Source organism: Salvelinus fontinalis, chromosome 20 (assembly GCF_029448725.1).
Source record: "Salvelinus fontinalis isolate EN_2023a chromosome 20, ASM2944872v1, whole genome shotgun sequence".
NCBI classification, from domain to species: domain Eukaryota; kingdom Metazoa; phylum Chordata; class Actinopteri; order Salmoniformes; family Salmonidae; genus Salvelinus; species Salvelinus fontinalis.
The window spans coordinates 10,439,574-10,454,574 of record NC_074684.1 but is presented as its reverse complement, the minus strand read 5'-3'; the positions used below and the strand labels follow the sequence as shown (position 1 = coordinate 10,454,574).

The following is a 15,001-nucleotide window of genomic DNA, read 5'->3' as shown; positions in this document are numbered from 1 at the left end:
TTTGATGCCGACAGCCAGTGCGTAGGTTTTTGCTGCAATGTTCTGGAGACTTGTGCTGTTGTGGAGAGTGTAGCGCTCGGGCCTGTATGGGAAGGCAGAGCTCCTCTGTAATCCTTCCTTCCATCTTAATGCCAGCAGTGGGACTCTGTGTCCAACCGGTGGAGGAATACGTGTGGGAGAGCAAGGGAATCAACACTAGCTGTGGTGGAGAAAGCATTCAAATGGAACAAAAAAACAGACCCACCCGATTTCTGTTTTGTGTGGGCACACACTACATTAAAAAAAAACATTTTGAGGGTCATTTAGCATTTGCTAATCCAGAGCGATCATAGTGAAGTGCCTTCCTCAGGGGCACATTGACAGATTTTTCACCTATTCGGCTAGGGGATTCAAACCAGCCACCCTTTGGCTACTGGCCCAATGCTCTAAACCACTAGGCTACATGCCGTCCACAGGCGCACACACATGCATGTTCTCTCTGTTGCCGCACGCCAAGTCTTAACAGCTTCTACCCCCAAGCCATGCTAAATAGTTAGTTATGTAGCTATCTGGAATATCTGCATTGACCCTTTTGCACAACCTTTTTTTTCTCCTCTGTTACATTCCACAGTTTCTGTGTTGTGGTTTTGTATGTATGTGTGTGTTTCAGGAGGGCTTCCTGAAATTCCCCCAAGCAGCTGATTGGTCAGCCCCCATTGCTAATTGGAGAGCTGACCACGCCCCCTCGTCAGGATACATCTGTATCCCATTAGACTCCTTCTTCCGACTATATAAGCCAGTGTTCTGTTGCTCAGAAGAGAGCTCAGGGTTATACCCTGTGTTGGTTGTTTCTCAAATAGAGCTGAGGGTTCTGTGATGGTTGCTGAGGGTGATAATCGGTGTTAGTTGTTTCTTAGAAAGAGCTTATTGTTATATCCTGTATTGGTTGTGGCTCAGAGAGAGATTCTTGTATGTCCTGTGTTGGTTTTTGCTGAGAGATTTTTCTTAAGTACTTTGTAGCAGCTGCTTTTCAGATATGTGTGTCCCCATAGGAGGCAGTGTTTTTGATTATTGAAATTGTTTACTTATGTTTGTATTCTGTTTTGTTCCCAGGGGGAAGGGACCTAGGAAGGGACCTAGGGAGTGCTTAGGCAAGAGGCCTGCAGGCATACATAACCTGTAGTATTCACTGTCTATGCACACTAGGTAAGACCTGGGTGGACCACCCCCTGTATTTTGGTTAGCGCACTAGGTGGTGCTAAGTTAAGTGGGTAGGCAGGTAAGGTAGGAGAGGGGGCTTTGATATTTACTTTCTTTGCTTTGGTTCCTCTTCCTAGACGCGTACATAACATCATCAATTTCATGGTATCCGTACAGACTCGGGAGAGCCATGCATCTTCTGAAACACAACCCAGCCAAGATGAGCTGCTTCTTGACACAACGCCCACTTAAACCGGAAGCCAGCTGCACCTCTCACCTGGCGACTGTGTTGGCATGCATTGCGCCCAGCCCGCCACAGGAGTTGCAAGTGCGCAACGGGACAGGAACCTCCCTGCCAGCCAAACCCTCCCCTAACCCCGGACGACGCTAGGCCAATTGTGCGCCGCCCCGTTGGTCTCCCAGTCGCAGCCGACTGCGTCACAGCCTGGACTCGAACCAGATTCTCTTTTGCCACAGCTAGCACTGCGTTGCAGTGCCTTAGACCACTGCGCCACTCGGGAGGCCCTGGACAAACTTTTGTTTGACTCATCGCTACTGTTTACGATCTGTCACTTTATCCATAGTTACAGTGTATGTACATACAGTATCTACCCCAATTACATCGTACCCCTGCACATCGACTGGTATCCCATGTATATAGCCAAATTATCGTTACTCATTGTGTATTTATTCCTTTTGTTATTATTTTTTGATTATTTATTTTTTTATCTCTGCATTGTTAGGAACAGCCCTTAAGTAAGCATTTCACTGTTAGTCCACGCCGCACAAATACAATTTGATTTGATGTACACAGTAAAACATGCACACGTGCATAGACATATATAAATGCATGTAGGCACACGCACTCAAACTAAGCCGTTTTAACTGTTGGGGATAGCCCCCTTTTTTCCCTTTTTTTTGCCTAAATGACATACCCAAATCTAACTGCCTGTAGCTCAGGATATGCATATTCTTGGTACCATTTGAAAGTAAACACTTTGACGTTTGTGGAAATGTGAATTGAGTGTAGGAGAATATAACACAATAGATCTGGTAGAAGAGAATACGAAGAAAAGAAGAAAAAAAACATCTACCACCATCTTTGAAATGCAACAAAGGTCCCACTTCCAGCCATCATTCTGGTTGTAATTCCGATGGTGTTCACAAGATGGCAGCAGTGTATGTGCAAAGTTTCAGACGGATAACTTGAAGCGAGCAACATGACATTTAGTGTGAAGTCACCAGGTACATTTGGGAAAATCGTGAAGGAGCCATTTGCATTCATATTACATTTTTTCTGCAAGAATATCAACAAATCTGTATACTTAGACTTTGATTTTCCAGTATTAGTAGCCATATAAGTTCAGCATATTTACATTTAAGTCATTTAGCAGACGCTCTTATCCAGAGCGACTAACAAATTGGAAAGTTCATACATATTCATCCTGGTCCCCCCGTGGGAATTGAACCCACAACCCTGGCGTTGAAAGCACCATGCTCTACCAACTGAGCAACACGGGACCACATATGCAAAACAACCTGTTTCATTTATTTATTTATTTCATTTTTTTTTTCACCTTTATTTATCCAGGTAGGCTAGTTGAACACAAGTTCTCATTTGCAACTGCGACCTGGCCAAGATAAAGCATAGCAGTGTGAACAGACAACAACACAGAGTTACACATGGAGTAAACAATAAACAAGTCAATAACATGGTAGAAAAAAAGAGAATCTATATACAATGTGTGCAAAAGGCATGAGGAGGTAGGCAATAACTCGAATAATTACAATTTAGCAGATTAACACTGGAGTGATAAATCATCAGATGATCATGTGCAAGTAGAGATACTGGTGTGCAAAATAGCAGAAAGGTAAATAAATAAAAGCAGTATGGGGGGTGAGGTAGGTAAATTGGGTGGGCTATATAACAGATGGACTATGTACAGCTGCAGCGATCGGTTAGCTGCTCGGATAGCAGATGTTTAAAGTTGTTGAGGGAGATAAAAGTCTCCAACTTCAGAGATTTTTGCAATTCGTTCCAGTCGCAGGCAGCAGAGAACTGGAAGGAAAGGCGTCCAAATGAGGTTTTGGCTTTAGGGATGATCAGTGAGATACACCTGCTGGTGCGCGTGCTACGGGTGGGTGTAGCCATCGTGACCAGTGAACTGAGATAAGGCGCCACTTTACCTAGCATAGCCTTGCAGATGACCTGGAGCCAGTGGGTCTGACGACGAACATGTAGCGAGGGCCAGCCGACTAGGGCATACAGGTCGCAGTGGTGGGTCGTATAAGGTGCTTTAGTAACAAAACCAATGGCACTGTGATAAACTGCATCCAGTTTGCTGAGTAGCTATTTGCTTATTGGAAGCTATTTTGTAGATGACATCGCGGAAGTCGAGGATCGGTAGGATAGTCAGTTTTACTAGGGTACGTTTTGCGGCGTGAGTGAAGGAGGCTTTGTTGCGAAATAGAAAGCCGACTCTAGATTTGATTTTGGATTGGAGATAACATAACTTCATAACTCTGAATATTCTTATTCTTTTTGTCCAAAAGGAAAAGTCATGCTACCGCAAAAGGTTAGAGCCTACATTTTGGGACCGAGACAGGGTTTCCGGATACTTCCATAAAGCCCAGCTCATTGGCTATCTAGCTAGCTTTGTTTGATCCCAATTGGTGCTTATTTGACAAAGATAGAGTTGGTCAAATGAAGTCCGGCTGCGTCATCGGCGTGCCATGAAAGCGTCGCTCTCTGACCAAATTTGGTGTCCTAAAGGATATACGACACAGCTAATGATATAGCGAAGTCTGGTTACATTCTAAGATCTCAGAGGAATTTTATCCACATTGACGGGACAGTAGTGGAGAAGATGGAAAGTTTTAAGTTCCTCGGTGTACACATCACGGACAAACTGAATTGGTCCACCCACACAGACAGCGTTGTGAAGAAGGCGCAGCAGCGCCTCTTCAACCTCAGGAGGCTGAAGAAATTCAGCTTGTCACCAAAAGCACTCACAAACTTCTACAGATGCACAATCAAGAGCATCCTGTCGGGCTGTATCACCGCCTGGTATGGCAACTGCTCCGCCCACAACCGTAAGGCTCTCCAGAGGGTAGGGAGGTCTGCACAACGCATCACCGGGGGCAAACTACCTGCCCTCCAGGACACCTACAGCACCCGATCTCACAGGAAGGCCAAAAAGATCAACAAGGACAACAACCACCCAAGCCACTGCCTGTTCACCCCGCTATCATCCAGAAGGCGAGGTCAGTACAGGTGCATCAAAGCAGGGACCGAGAGACTGAAAAACAGCTTCTATCTCAAGGCCATCAGACTGTAAAACAGCCACCACTAACATTTAGTGGCCGCTGCCAACATACTGACTCAACTCCAGCCACTTTAATAATGGGAATTGATGGAAATTATGTAAAAATGTACCACTAGCCACTTTAAACAATGCCACTTTATATAATGTTTACATACCCTACATTACTCATCTCATATGTATATGTATATACTGTACTCTATATCATCTACTGCATCTTGCCATCTTTATGTAATACATGTATCACTAGCCACTTTAAACTATGCCACTTTATGTTTACATACTCTACATTACTCATCTCATATGTATATACTGTACTCTATACCATCTACTGCATCTTGCCTATGCCGTTCTGTACCATCACTCATTCATATATCTTTATGTACATATTCTTTATCCCTTTACACTTGTGTGTATAAGGTAGTAGTTGTGGAATTGTTAGGTTAGATTACTTGTTGGTTATTACTGCATTGTCGGAACTAAAAGCACAAGCATTTCGCTACACTCGCAGTAACATCTGCTAACCATGTGTATGTGACAAATACAATTTGATTTGATTTGATTTGAATTGACCGGTTGAAACAATGTTTTGGGTTAGATTTTAACAAATTCCTTTCTTTGCAAATTGAACGAGTGGAAATACAAAATCGATTGTGAAAGCTATATGGACCTTTTTAGGATATGAAAAAGGATTTTATCTTACAAAACAACACTTCATGTTATCTCTGGGACCCTTTGGATGATAAATCAGAGCAAGATTTCAGAATGTAAGTACACATTTCACCTTCAGAGGTGAATTTATCAAACCTATCGCATTGAAAAATGTGTTTTGTTGTTGGGATCTCTCCTCAAACAATAGCATGGCATTTCTTTGCAGTAATAGCTACTGTAAATTGGACAGTATTAACAAGAATTTAAGCTTTTAGCCGATAGAAGACACTCACATGAACCGACATTTGTTGTTTCTCTAAAATCTGCGATGTTGACATAAGGCTCTGCATTGATTACGACTGTCCCTAACAAGTTTTTAAGTAGGCCTATTTCTTCTTCTGAACTTCTTTTCTAATACAAGGTGCATTGATAATGCATTGAAGTTGTGTGCGAGTGTGTGAGTGTGTCCACCCTGAGCACAGGCAATGTGCAGAGGCTTTTGTGTGTGTATGTGTGTGGGCGTGGGTATGTGCATGTGTGCGTGTGTGTGCAGAGTGGACTGAGAGTGACTAAGACCAACCTGTACATAAATCCGAGACACTCCATTTAGTATGATATGTTACATTTTGTACGGTATGTATTAATTGTGTATCTCCATCATCCATTTCGTATGATACTGTATGTAAGTAATCACAATTCGTATGATATGTTACGAATTTGCTAAATGTCCAATATGTTACAAATTTGCTCAAATGTATAATATGTTACAAATTACTCAAAGTATGTTGTGGCTAACATTAGCTAGGTGGCTAGGTGGCTAATACTAGGGTTAGGGTTAAGGTGAAGATTGGGGTTAGGGGAAGGGTTAGCTAAAATAGTTAGGGTTAGGGGAAGGGTTAGCTAAAATGGTTAGGGTTAGGGGAAGGGTTAGCTAACATGCTAAGTAGTTGCAAAGTAGCTAAAAATAGTTGAAAAGTTGCTTAGTAGCTAAAATGCAAAAGTTTACATAATGAGATTCGTACACACAACTTTTGCATTGCTAGATCTTCACATTATACACCTACCCATCCAGCCCAAGCAACAAACCAACCACCCTCCTTTAATTTTTTTGTAACCTTCTGTCTTATAGAACCATACGAACGTAATATACACTATACATAGAAAAAAGTGTGTGGACACCCTTTCAAATTAATAGATTTGGCTATTTCAGCCACACCCGTTGCCGACAGGTGTATAAAATTGAGCACACAGCCATGCATTCTCCATAGACACACATTGGCAGTAGAATGGCCTTACTTGAGAGCTCAGTGACTTTCAATGTGACACTAATAGGATGCCACCTTTTCAACAAGTCAGTTCATCAAATTTATGCCCTGCTAGAGCTTCCCCGGTCAACTGTAAGTGCTGTTATTGTGAAGTTGAAACATCTAGGAACAACAACGGCAAGCTCACAGAACTCGAATGCCAAGTGCTGAAGCGTGTAGCACGTAAAAAATGTCTGTCCTCGGTTGCAACACTCACTAACAAGTTCCAAACTGCCTCTGGAAGCAACATCAGAACAATAACTGTTCATCGGGATCTTTGTGAAATGGGTTTCCATGGCCGAGCAGCCACACACAAGCCAAAGATCACCATGAGCAATACCAAGCGTTGGCTGGAGTGACGTAAAGCTCCCTGCCATTGGTTTCTGGTGCAGTGGAAACGCGTTCTTGGGAGTGATGAATCCTCCTTCACCATCTGTCAGTCCGACCGACAAATGTGGGTTTGCAGATGCCAGGAGAACGCTACCTGCCGCAATACATAGGGCCAACTGTAAAGTTCGGTGGAGGAGGAATAGGCTGTTTTTCATGGTTCAGGTTTTTCATGGTTCAGGCTTCTTAGTTCCAGTGAAGGGAAATCTAACGCTACAGCATACAATGACATTCTAGATGATTCCATGTTTCCAACTTTGTGGCAACAATTTGAGGAAGGCTCTTTCCTGTTTCAGCATGACAATGACCCGTGTACAATACGAGGTCCATACAGAAATGGTTTGTTGGGATCGGTGTGGAAGAACTTTACTGGCCTGCACAGAGCCCTGACCAACGCCATCGAACACCTTTGGGATGAATTGAAACACCGACTGCGAGCCAGGCCTAATCGCCCAACATCAGTGCCCGACCTCTCTAATGCCCTTGTGGCTGAATGGAAGCTAGTCCATGCAGCAATGTTCCAACATCTAGTGGAAAGCCTTCCCAGAAGAGGGGAGGAAGTTTTAGCCGCAAAGGGGCAACCAACTCCACATTAATGCCCATGATTTTGGAATTAGATGTTTGACGAGCAGGTGTCAACATACTTTTGGTCATGTAATGTCTCAAACTCATTTGAGTGTCCCCGGATTTACATTCACTATGTTACGTCTAGGCTATGTGACCAGGCTGCTAATATAACAGTGGTCCAGCAAATACAAAAAGATTGATCTCTATAGAAAGGACTGTCCGGCCAGCAAGCCCAGTTGATTGGTGTTTACTCTGACGATAAACACAAGAAAGCATATTAGACGTGCAGGACAACAGTATGTTGGCGGTAGATTTGTGATTCGTCTGTTAGATTTACATACATTACATTTTAGTCATTTAGCAGACGCTCTTATCCAGAGCGACTTACAGTAGAGTGCATACATTTTATTACATTTTACATACTGAGACAAGGATATCCCTACCGGCCAAACCCTCCCTAACCCGGACGACGCTATGCCAATTGTGCGTCGCCACACGGACCTCCCGGTTGCGGCCGGCTGCGACAGAGCCTGGGCGCGAACCCAGCCCAGCATGGGCGCGAACCCAGAGACTCTGGTGGCGCAGCTAGCAATGCGATGCAGTGCCCTAGACCACTGCGCCACCCGGGACCAGTCAAATGAAATAGTCAAATGAAATAACACAGTGTTCTGAACAGAAGTGTGGTTTCTCTGCGGTGACTGGCCAATGTTTACTATGTTTACTTGTTTACTTATGTTTACTTTACAATGTTAGCATGGAAACAACTGTGACTTAGCAGGGGCTAACGTGCCCATTACAATTAGAGCATGCTGGCTAACTCTTACAGCAATAGCAATCTAAAGCACATCCCAGGATGCCCTCAATGTCTTACAGGTATCGTACACATATGTATACACATCAGGACATGTACATAGTGAACTAGTACTCATTTCAAATTAGAAAATAGAATACATTATTTCAGGACGTGAACTATCCTTTGCATGTCAATATCAGACTGCGAAGTATTTACGTTCGCGGTCTGCAAGCGTGGCCAATGACATGACATCGTATTGACGTCAACCAACCAATTAGAATACATAAGTATAAAATACACATTTCTGCAGCGGCAAGTGGAAACAACTAACCCTGTTACATTCTCCCCTGCTGAATTCCACTTGCACACTATAAACATTTACATTTACATTTAAGTCATTTAGCAGACGCTCTTATCCAGAGCGACTTACAAATTGGTGCATTCACCTTATGATATCTAGTGGAACAACCACTTTACAATAGTGCATCTAAATCTTTTAAGGGGGGGGGGGGGGGTTAGAAGGTTTAAACAAAATGAGGAATGTAATACCCTGCATGTTAAAACACCCACATACAATCAATACAAGACAAAACTAAAAAATATAAATATTATATATACAGTACCAAACAAAAATGTTTGGACACAACTACTCATTCAAGGGAATTTCTTTATTTTGACTCTTTTCTACATTGTAGAATAATAGTGAAGACATCAAAACTCTGAAATAACACATGGAATCATGTAGAAACCAAAAAGGTGTTAAACAAATCAAAATATATTTATATTTGAGATTCTTCAAAGTATCCACCCTTTACCTTGATGACAGCTTTGCACACGCTTGGCATTCTCTCAACCAGCTTCATGAGGAATGCTTTTCCAACAGTTTTGAAGGAGTTCCCACATATGCTGACCACTTGTTGGCTGCTTTTCCTTCACTCTGCGGTCCAATTTATCCACAACCATCTCAATCTGGTGGATGTCGGGTGATTGTGGAGGCCAGGTCATTTGATGCAGCACTCCATCACTCTCCTTCTTGGCCCTTACACAACCTGGAGGTGTGTTTTTGGGTCATTGTCCTGTTGACAAAACAAATGATAGTCCCTAAATGCAAACCAGATGGGATGACGTATCACTGCAGAATGCTGTGGTAGCCATGCTGCTTAAGTGTGCCTTAAATTCTAAATAAATCACTAACCGTGTCACCAGCAAAGCACCATCACACCACATCCTCCATGCTTCACGGTGGGAACCACACATGCTGAGATCATCCGTTCACCTACTTTGCGTCTGACAAAGACACGGTGGTTGAAAAAATCTCAAATTTGGACTCATCAGACCAAAGGACAGATTTCCACCGGTCTAATGTCCATTGCTCGTGTTTCTTGGCCCAAGCAAGTCACTTCTTCTTATTGGTATCCTTTCGTAGTGGTTTCTTTGCAGCAATTAGTCATGAAGGACTGATTCACACAGTCTCCTCTGAACAGTTGATGTTGAGATGTGTCTGTTACTTGAACTCTGTGAAGGATTTATTTGGGCTGAAATTTCTGAGTTGCAGTTAACTCTAATGAACTTATCCTCTGCAGCAGAGGTAACTCTGGGTCTTCCTTTCCTGTGGCATTCCTCATGAGAGCCAGTTTCATCATAGCGCTTGATGGTTTTTGCAACTGTACTTGAAGAAACTTTCAAAGTTCTTAACATTTTTCGCATTGACTGACCTTCATGTCTTAACTTTAATGATGGACTGTCGTTTCTCTTTGCTTATTTGAGCTGTTCTTGCCATAATATGGACTTGGTCTTTTACCAAATAGGGCTATCTTCTGTATACCACCCCTACCTTGTCACAACACAACTGATTGGCTAAAACGCATTAAGAAGGAAAGAAATTACACAAATTAACAAGGCACACCTGTGTTCCAGGTGACAACCTCATGAAACTGACTGAATGCCAAGTGTGTAAAGCTGTCATCAAGGCAGAGGGTGGCTACTTTGAAGAATCAAAATATATTTTCAAATCAAATTTGTATTTGTCACGTGCCGAAAACAACAGGTGAAACCTTACAGTGAAATGCTTACTCACAAGCCCTTAACCTACAAAGCAGTTTTAAGAAAATACCAACAACAAAAAAGTAAGAGATAAGAATAACAAGTATTTAAAGAGCAACAGTAAATAACAATAGCGTGGCTATATACAAAGGGTACCGGTACAGAGTCAATGTGCGGGGGCACCGGTGTCGAGGTAATTGAGGTAATATGTACATGTAGGTCGGGTTTTTATAGTTACTATACATAGATAGCAGTAGCAGCAGTGTAGAAGAGGCCGGGGGGGGGGGGGGGGGGGGGGGCAATGAAAATAGTCTGGGGAGCCAATTGATTAGCTGTTTGGGAGTCTTATGGCTTGGGGGTAGACGCTGTTTAGAAGTGTCTTGGACCTAGACTTGGCCCGCCGGTACCGCTTGCCGTGCGGGAGCAGAGAGAACAGTCTATGACTAGGGTGGCCTTGTATAGAGGTCCTGGATGGCAGGAAGCTTGGCCCCGGTGATGTACTGGGGCGTACGCACTACCCTCTGTACTAGCTTGCAGCCGGAGGCCGAACAGTTGCCATACCAAGCAGTGATGCAACCCGTCAGTATGCTTTTGCTTTGTTTATAGTTTTTTTGCTTACTACATGATTCCATAGTTGTAATTACATAGTTTTGTTGCCTTCACTATTATTCTGCAATGTAGAAAATAGTAAAAATTAAGAAAAACCCTTGAATGAGTAGGTGTGTCCAAACTTTTGACTGGTACTGTATACACAGTGTCTTCGGAAACTATTCAGACCCCTTGACTTGATCTCTCTGTACTTTGTTCCGATCATCTTTGCCTCGATCCTGACTAGTCTCTCAGTCCTTGCCTCGGAAAAGCATCTCCACCAGATGATGCTGCCATCACCATGCTTCACCATAGGGATGGAGCCAGGTTTCCTCCAGACGTGACGCTTGGCATTCAGGCCAAAAAGTTGAATCTTGGTTTCATCAGACCAGAGAATCTTGTTCATTATGGTCTGAGAGTCTTTAGGTGCCTTTTGGCAAACTCCAAGCGGGCTGTCATGTGTAACGTGTACGCTGGGAGTCGGGAAGCAAGTACAGGGAGTGAATAAATTTAATAAATTAACGAAAATGGACAAAACAAGAAACACAAGCCTGGGGAATAAACCATAGGGAGTGACAGATATAGGGAAGGTAATCAGGAAGGTGATGAAGTCCAGGTGAGTCTGATGAGGCGTTGGTGCGCGTAACGATGGTGACAGCTGTGCGTAATAATGAGCAGGCTGGTAACCTTGACCTAGACTGACTTTCCCGACTCCCAGCGTACACGTTACACATGACAGCTCACGTCTGGAGGACAGTCATGTGCCTTTTTCTGAGGAGTGGCTTCCGTCTGGCCACTCTACCATAAAAGCCTGATTGGTAGAGTGCTGCAGAGATGGTTGTCCTTCTGGAAGGTTTTCCCATCTCCACAGAGGAACTCTAGAGCTCTGTCAGTGACCATCAGGTTCTTGGTCAGCTCCCTGACCAAGGCCCTTCTCCCCCGATTGCTAAGTTTGGCCAGGCGGCCAGCTCAAGGAAGAGTCTTGGTGGTTCCAAACTTCTTCCATTTAAGAATGATGGGGGCCAATGTGTTCCTGGAGACCTTCTATGCTGCAGAAATGTGTTGGTACCCTTCCCCAGATCTGTGCCTCGACACAACCCTGTCTCAGAGCTCTACGGACAATTCCTTTGACCTCAGGGCTTGGTTTTTGCTCTGACATGCACTGTCAACTGTGGGACCTTATATAGACAGGTGTGTGCCTTTCCAAATCATGTCCAATCAATGGAATTTACCACAGGTGGACTCCAATCAAGTTGTAGAAACATCTCAAGGATGATCAATGGAAACAGGATGCACCTGAGCTCAATTTCGATTCTCATCTGAATACGTACCGTATGTAAATAAACACATTCTGTTTTGTATTTATAATATAATTTTTACATTTCGCTTTGTCATTATGGGACATTGTGTGTAGATTGCTGAGGAAATTGTTTTATTTAATCCATTTTAGATTAAGGCTGTAACGTAAACAAAATGTGGCAAAAGTTAACGGGTCTGAATACTTTCCAAAGGCACTGTACTGTATGTATTAACCACGAGTTACATCAGCACAAACATGTGGCTAAACACTATCTCCAAGACACAGAAGGAAACACACATGACACACCTGGAATATATCAAGAACCCAACTAAACAGTTGAACCTAAACCTAAAACTTTTACATAGTAGCTTAAGATAGTAAAGAGTACCGATAATTTGCAATTATAGTAGTCCAAATAGTAATTTATATAGCAGTTATATATATAGTAATTTTTGTCATTTTTGCTGCTTCTTATTTTTTGTGCACTTATTTTTTTATTAATTTCCTTTTCAGATCAACATCAATATATGTTTTCAAATATCTGAAATGTACTGATGCACTGTATATGTGTGGCACTTTGAAATGGTATCCTCTGTCCGTATGAATAACTGTTGCTGCTACTCTGCTACTCAAGTGTCCTGAGACCCTTTATTTAACTAGGTAAGTCAGTTAAGAACAAATTCTTATTTACAATGACTGCCTACCAGGGAACAGTGGGTTAACTGCCTTGATCAGGGGCAGAACGACGGATTTTTACCTTGTCAGCTCAAGAATTCAATCCAGCAACGTTTCGGTTACTGGCCCAACGCTCTAACCACTAGGCTACCTGCCACCCCAGATGGGTTAGGTTTGTATTGAAAATCTACCGCGATATAAAACAACTTCCTTCCTTCCCACTGAGTCGACATAATTGCATCTTCCTGAGCTTTCCATTACCCCAATTTAAAATGCTCCGTCATCATTTCTTGAGTGACTTATTGTTCATTTGTCTTCTCATCTCTTTCACAGCAGCGCTGTGTGGCTCCAATTCAGACGGCAAGGCCGGAACTAACCCCATCATCATTTCATCTGATCCAACACTCTTGACAGTATATATTCCATTTTTTTATCTTTCCGGATTGCATTCTCGGATTTGACCCTATGCACTGAAAACATTAAAACCCCTTTCCTTGGCATAGACTGAACTGGTGAATCCAGGTGAAAATTAGGATGTTAAATCCACTGCAATCCGTGTACAGTAGATGAAGGAGAGGAGACTGGTAAAAGAGGGATTTTAAGCCTTGAGAAAATTGAGACATGGATTGTGTATGTGTGCCATTCAGAGGTTGAATGGGCAATACTAAAGATTTAGGTGCCTTTGACTGGGTTATGTTAGTAGGTGCCAGGTGTACTTGTTTGTGTCAAGAAATGCAATGCTGCAGGGTTTTTTATGCTCAACATTCTCCTGTGTTTATCAAGAATGGTCCACCACCCAAAAGACATCCAGCCAACTCGACACAACTGTGGCAAGCATTGGAGTCAACATGGGCCAGCATCCCTGTGGAATGGTTCCGACACCTTGTTGAGTCCATGACCCGACGAATTGAGGCAGTTCTTAGGTCAAAGGGGGGTTGTGGGGGGGACAACTCAATATGAATGTTTGGTAAACTCAGTGCACAACGTTATTATTGTTTGGGAAGTTTAAAAGAGACAATGGAATGACATTTAGTTATTGGCCAGATGGGACTTATTTGCAGGCTAGCTATAACCCCTTCTGGGCAGCACACTGCATAGGCACTGACTCCACAGCATTTCATTATTCCAATGAGTTATATGACAGGAGATAAGAGAGGCTCACATAAACATGAAGGCTGTTTATGGGTGGGGATTGTTTACTGTAAGCCATTTCTCTAGACGATTTCTGCTTCTTTTAGTTTCCGACTTTAGCCTGTTTTCCTGAGTAGGAAGGATGCTACCAAAGAGGAAAGCAGAGCCCCCCGAAAAGCAACAGGACTTTACTTTTTATGCCACTTGTATTGACTTAGAAATGTACAGGAAAGTAATATCCTGCCCTATTAATATTTCATCCTCGTTTAATTGCTCTCATTACCTCGAGATTGCTCTGAGCTCTGTCTATAATTATTTCATGCGATAATGAATCCCTTTTTTCGACTGTACTCATGCAACAATCCGCAGTATAGTATTCAAAGTCCCCTTGAATGCCCTATGTGAAGCACCTCAACAAAGACAGGGCTTAACAAACAGAAAACAAACATTCGAAAGTGGGCCAACAACACTCATGCTCAATTTGTGGTTCACAAAAGCCCCAGAAGAATCCCAATAGAGAACTCCATTGATCCTCTCAAGGCAAATAACTTCCACTCCACTGAAAGCCATTTACAAAACCATGATGGTTAGATGACCTTGGAAGACATGCTGTGCCAATAGAAGTCAATAGATAATGCGACACAATAACAACAGTGTCTCTGTCGTGAAATCTCTCTGTGCTTTTGGTTCAATCTCTAATCTACATGAAAAAAGGTTATGTAAGAATTATTAAAAAGATTAAAATAAATGTTGCCCCCCCCCCCCTTTTGATTAGTTTAAAGGCTAGAGCACACTGGATAAGATCGGCCTTTTATCGTGCTTCACTAAAAAGCCCAGTGAATTTGATACTCTCTGAACTAATGATCGTATAATCTTTTATTAAACAGCTTTGGCAATACAAAATCCAAAGCAGAAGTGGGATTGAAACTATTTTACGGAATATTCTACGAGTTTGATATGTTGCACCATGACATGAACATTCATAACAGAAGGAGTAGAAGTAATGTAGCTCATTTCATAGCAGGAGCAAGACCGCACTCATCTTTGCCACCGCCACCAC

The 15,001-nt window shown here is 42.7% G+C and overlaps 1 protein-coding gene and 1 non-coding gene across 3 annotated transcripts in view; one reads left to right on the top strand and one right to left on the bottom strand.

Annotated features, from left to right (window-relative positions):
* Positions 1–15,001, top strand: part of LOC129817278 (leucine-rich repeat and fibronectin type-III domain-containing protein 2-like) — a 259,863-nt gene that overhangs the window by 209,903 nt on the left and 34,959 nt on the right. The window lies entirely within an intron of this gene.
* On the bottom strand, positions 2,626–2,702 carry trnae-uuc (transfer RNA glutamic acid (anticodon UUC)). The gene has a single exon. It is a non-coding gene; the product is annotated as a tRNA-Glu (tRNA).